This window comes from Harpia harpyja, chromosome 3 (assembly GCF_026419915.1).
Source record: "Harpia harpyja isolate bHarHar1 chromosome 3, bHarHar1 primary haplotype, whole genome shotgun sequence".
Lineage (NCBI taxonomy): Eukaryota > Metazoa > Chordata > Aves > Accipitriformes > Accipitridae > Harpia > Harpia harpyja.
In genome coordinates this window covers 65,370,987-65,376,986 of record NC_068942.1, presented here as the reverse complement: position 1 = coordinate 65,376,986, position 6,000 = coordinate 65,370,987, and positions in this window count along the sequence as shown.

The following is a 6,000-nucleotide window of genomic DNA, read 5'->3' as shown; positions in this document are numbered from 1 at the left end:
TATTTGTTGAAAAGAACTCAAGATACTCAGAATAATTCTCTAAAAGGGTAGAGGTCTACCTTTACCAAGAGTATGCAATTTGTTGTAAAGAATGAAAGACCAATAGCATTTCTTTTCTTTCTTTTTTTGGTACTTATTGAAGCTTGATAAGGCAAAACATTTGCGTGAGAATATTTGCAAACAGGCATTTTTCAATAAAAAGATTTAAAGTAATCGAACCCTTTTGCTGTTCACCTCTATTATATCTGGCTCCTCTCACAATTACTAATTTGATCTTGATGTTTCTCCTTTTTCTTTATCTCAGTAAAGATACACGTTTTCCCTTTTTGGCAGTAGAACTATGGAAGACAAGTTTAAAAGGTCTTATCTATCCTGAGGGCACCTAAGTTTGCATGCAGCATGTCTCTAGGAGAAGTTTTTTACTAAGAAGCTGTTATCTTCTGCATACACGCTCTCACTCCTGCGGGTGAAAACTCAGCAACTCCAGTGCAATATAACTGCCCAAGATCTTCCTAACCACTCTCAGCTGAAATGGCCTGTATAGGCTATGAGAAGTTTTGAAAAGGAGAGTAACAGATCCAAGCCTGACATAAAATTCAACAGGCTGCCAGCACAAAAGGCAAGGGCAGCTGGTGATGCGAGTGCTGTGTGGAAGGTCTTCACTGGGCCAGTTTGACAATTTCCTGGCTTAACTGTGAATTACATGGATTAATCCTGGAGCTATAAGTGTGTAGATTGACTGGGCAAGCCTGAATCTAATACAGAGGGAAGTGTATTTTAACCAACAGAGAAAGAAAAGAGCATTCTTCCTGACAGTGGCAATGGGTAATTCGACTATTTGGAATCTGAGTGCAGATATCCACAATGATACTGCAAACATATCACATATGTAGACATTAATTGTGTGCAGGAGAAACATTATCAAGGGGATGCATGCAGTGAGCTTTAGGAAGTATGTCAGTCAGATATGAGGATTCCCATGATTGCCTGAGATGAAGAAAGAAGACAAAAGAAGTCACGTTCAGAGAATCCTATTCTGGGTGTATACACTTCATAACTGACATGTCTTTTCACAGTGTTCAGTGGATATTTTATAGGTGTGAAAATGCTGATGAACTAGATTTGCAATAAATAACATCATTAAGCCTACTGCTGGCCATTACCTTATTCCACAATTTTTTAAATATGTTCCCCATTGTGTAGTCACACAGGTTATTTGGAGGCCACTGTCTGCAAGGATGTGTTTGTAGTCTTTTAACCTTTAGACTTCTTCCCCTTTTCCCTCCTCCTTGCTTTTTTTCTCTCGTACACATTGTCCTTCCCTTGAATTTCCTGATCATATGGGTATTTGAGGCTATCACCTCACATCTACTTTATTCTACTCCAAACCATTGTTTTTTCCATACAACTCAACACTTGGCTACAAAGGTAGAAAGGTGTCATCTGCAGAAAAGGGGATAGCAGTCATTTTCATGTTTTCTGAAGGATAAAAATTGAACCTTGAACTGAGTGCATTGAGTGCATTTAGCTTTTCTGATGAGCCTTTTCTCAGCTCTCCATATAAGTTCAAGGAAGCATTTCTCAGTTTGAAACTGGTGCTGTTCTGTATGTGTATGTAGTGACAAGACTGTCTTGCACTTAAACTTTCTGGCATACTTACTGAGACTTTCCCAGATACATATATAAAACTGTTATGTGCAGACAGATCCTAGATCAGGATGTCTCTAAGCTCTGTCTTCTTCAACATGTGTCTATATGTGTTCCTATTCCCCTGCTTTTGGCATGGATCAAGGTAGAAGTATATGTCCCAAATTCTTTGCACCAAATTTATACTTTCACCATAAAGAAAATTACCAGGTGCATTTCAGTCGTATCTTTACTCTTCCATTGAGTGTCAGTGCTGTGCACGCTCCTTTTGCAATTATGCTGAAATCAGTGACTTACTTCTCCTGGCATGCTTTCATACTCTTGCTTATTTATTTATTTTTTTGAACAGAAATGGACACAAAGTCTTGTAGAGTAAACCTCAGCTCCTCCTTCCCTGGAAGAGCTCTGCCTGGAGAATCAACCTGATAGAAATATTACATTTCCTGGGATATTGTTGTCTTCCCCCAAAAAGCCCATAGGAGAAAGGAACAACAACAAAAAAAACCGTAGCTTCTTTTAGTCTTGGAAGAAACTGTGTTTGTATGACCATGTTTGTAGGCTTCAATGCTAAGGACCATTCCTAGGCCAGTCCTTTAGTACCTTATCGTTAAAAAATGTTTTCCACTCTCTAATCTTCAGGTACCTGTTGCATTTTAAGACTGTTATTTTGTGTTCTGTTTTCTAGAGACATTAAAATATTTTTACCTTCCCCTCACAGCAATCTGTTGTCATGTTAGAGTGTCTCTCCTAGATATTTTCTTGTCTATATTAAATTGCCCCAGGTCTTTCAATCTTTTCTCGTAAGTGATCTTTCTGCCATCTCTAATTGTTCGTTTCTACACTACAGTTCATTCAGTTATTTATTGATGTGATATACATAAAATTTTACTAGGAAGCACTAAGTGCTGAGGAGCTCTGCATGTAATGAGGCTCTGATCTGCAAATCTGTCCCCAAATTGGAGTGTTTATGCTAATGAATAATGTATATACAAATATATGTATAGTATATAGATATACTATATCAAGATACATACATAGAGTTTTTTCTCTCTAAAAAATATATATAAAAGGAACAAACTGATCATTTGCTCTCACTCTTCTCACCTTTCTCTCCCTTCCTCTAAAAAGGGTCATTGTGTTCACTGTTTTTCTCTGGTGCTGTCTCAAGCCATTCCCCTCTACTTGGCCCCTTATTTCCAAGAAAAATATGGGAACCCACTACCTTGAACACTGTCAAATGTAGTTAAATCTGTCAGAACAGTTGAAGAAAGCATGTATGAAGCTGTAGGGATAAGGTTTTCCCTCACTCCCTCCCAAAATGTATGTGTATATATTCCCCTAGTGATGTAAGTGAACTAAACCTCTGAATCCCTCTGCCTCCCAGACTTGCTTAATCTCAGTTTATCTCCATGATGATATGCCTGCCATTAACTCTCTTTCAGAATAAGGTCACTTCATGTAAGTCTCTTCTGATTTTCCTCCCAAAATAAAGATGAACACTGTTTTTCCCTTGAATCATTTGATAGCTAAGATCACCCCCTTGATAATCTATTAGTTTTGCTAAAATGAGAACTAAATCTTCCCTCTTTTCAAACATATGGGATAACCATGTCTGATGTTTGCCTTTACAAGGCAGCTAGTCATGCATCATTACAAGTCTAACAAATCTAATCTCATTGCTGGCGAAGATGTTGAAAGACTAGGCTCAGCACATTGTTTCATTTACCATAAATCTCTCCCACTCTTTACCTTGCATACTAGCTTTCTTTTCAGAATTTCTTATTTTGTTTTGCTAATAGTTATCAAGTTAGTGCAACAACAAAGAATTAGCATTCCTTAAAATGTTTAAAATAGGTCAAGGAGGCTTAAAATTACACAAATATCTGCAATCTAGGACTAATGTTAAGCAATCATTTAAATTTGGATTAAGAATGCAGCATTTAATAGAACTTGTTGATCTTGTAGAAGCAGTTCATTGCCATGGGCAGGGGTGGGGGGCAGCTGACCATGCTGCTTGGGTACAGAGTGGCTCAGGGAAATCCTCTTAAGCCCTAAAGAGGAGATGGAAGAGAAGAAATTGCCTTTTATCTCACCAACTCAAGCATTGTGTTGGTAAATATTAGGCAAACATACAGGGCTTTATATGGCAAAGCACTTTAGAGCCTAAATTGTCCTGAGACAAGTGACTGCATGAGCAAACCTGTAGTTGAGTGGCTGAGTAAGCATATGGGTTTCACAGTAAGTGTATTAATCAGCTCCAGATCCAACACAACTAGTGTGGTCTTGGCCCCCTGCATTCTTAAACATTGTTACTGAATCAAATAATCTAAAAATCCTCTTTTGATGAATAAAATCCTTTCTTCTTCTATTTTCCAGATTCATCCACATGTGACATATTTATGGATTTATTCTATCTTTCCTTTGAAAATGTTCAATAACATTTTGTGACAATTTTTCCAAGAAGTAAAAAACATTCTTTAAAAAAATTCCCTACAGAATTTATAAAGTCTTATGGGAGTGTTGTGGTTCATTAGCTGGGTTTTAATCTATGAGTCACCTGATTCGCATTCATTTACTATACTAGTGTATAACCTCTGCATCTTGCTCCCTGATACATGCCCTACGTGAGCTCAATTCACGATTCCAGTCCATTTTCTCCCAGCTAAAAATGTCCTTGACTCAGTAAAAAAAAGTCTTAATCTATTCAGATGCTGTTAAAGGAGAAATGTACATGCAGTCCAGAATGGCTTCCTGTACATTTTTATAAATATCTTTCCTGGCAGATTAAAAGCAAAATCAATGACTTTTCAGCCTAAATTTCATCAGCTGTAAGGTTAGTGGCATGGTACCATAAATAGCTGTGTTAAACCATCTCCAGAGTTCTGCCAGAAATCTGGAAAACCTCTTTTGGGGAAAGCTGTGCTTTACCACAACTACTACTACCATGCCAGCACTTTAAGCCAGCCTGGTGTCAGCAATATTGGAGGTAGGAGTGCGAATCCTCTCGGAACACTCTCAGCGAAACAGAATCAGAGCTAAACTACCCACCCTTATGTACCGACAGCCTTGTGGTCTGTAGGACTTCCCATACTTGGTTGGTAAAATCTCTCTTTTAAGAAAGATTTTAAGAAAGCTCACGTTATCTGCAGTTTTTAAGTTTCACATTTGGGGGTTTTTTGTTCCTATTCGGTCAACACTTTCAGAGTTTGCTAGTGTCTCAGTTCTCGTTTGTAGTGTGTGGCTTTGGTGGTTGGTAGAACTGCCTTCCAGAGAGTTGAAGTTTTGTTGTGAGACATATGGGTGATGGCTACTTTTGCTTTTTAGCGCTGTCAGAGCAAGGAGCAAAACGTTTCATAAATCCATCATGGTTTTACCTACTTAGGTGCTTTTCTCTTTTAAAAAAGATTATGTTTGTTTACATAGCTATAAAATACGTGTTTGTATGATTGACAAAACAGTATTTCTTTCATTTCTTCTCTTCCACGGTAACTGCTGCAGGAGATCTAGCTGCTTCTGTTTGAGACTCCCCACAACGGTATCTTAGCAATCTCTCTGCTTACTTCAGCCCACATACCCAGCAACACCATTCATATCTTTCCCTTAGACAAACTTCCCACCCGATTCAGGAAGGCTTGCTAACTTTCTAACACCATAAAAGAAATAATCGCATTCAGTACTAAAAATCTGAATATTACTTGAGTATCTTTAGTACCTGTCTGATACATTTTGCCTGAGATGTAGGATTCCTGTAGCTGTCTTCCCATCTATTATTTTTCACAATAAGGAACATCCTGCTGATGTTTGATGAATGTAGAATTTATAGATGGGTTATTTGGCAATGATATTAGACTTTTTAGAAGTGACAGCTGACACAAGGTGTACTTACCTCATGTAACCCAGCTATGACAAACAATACGAAAAACACCTTTGGACTTGAATGACGGGTCAGCAATGCTTTTAACTGATACTAGGTAACTTTTAGGGCAGGAGGATAATACTCGAAACATAAGCATAACCCATGTGGCTACTAAGCTCAAACTAAATTGAGGGGAAAGGAAGGTTTAGGGCTTGTTTTTTCCTGTTGGATAATCAGCATGATGGTCTTTGTCAGTTCAGAAAGGTCATCCCTGAACCAGCCCAAATTTTAACAGCTTGACTGTGTCAGGAGGCATGCCAGGTTACTGGAGACTCCAGCTTCTAGAAAAGGACTGACGATTAACCCATAATGACTTTTTACATTTACGATCATAAGCAAAGCTAAGGGTGCAAATAACACAAATGGCAAACTCAGAGCAAAACTATGACTTACTGCAGATGTTCAAAAACACGGTTGGTAACAAAATGCAAACTTTT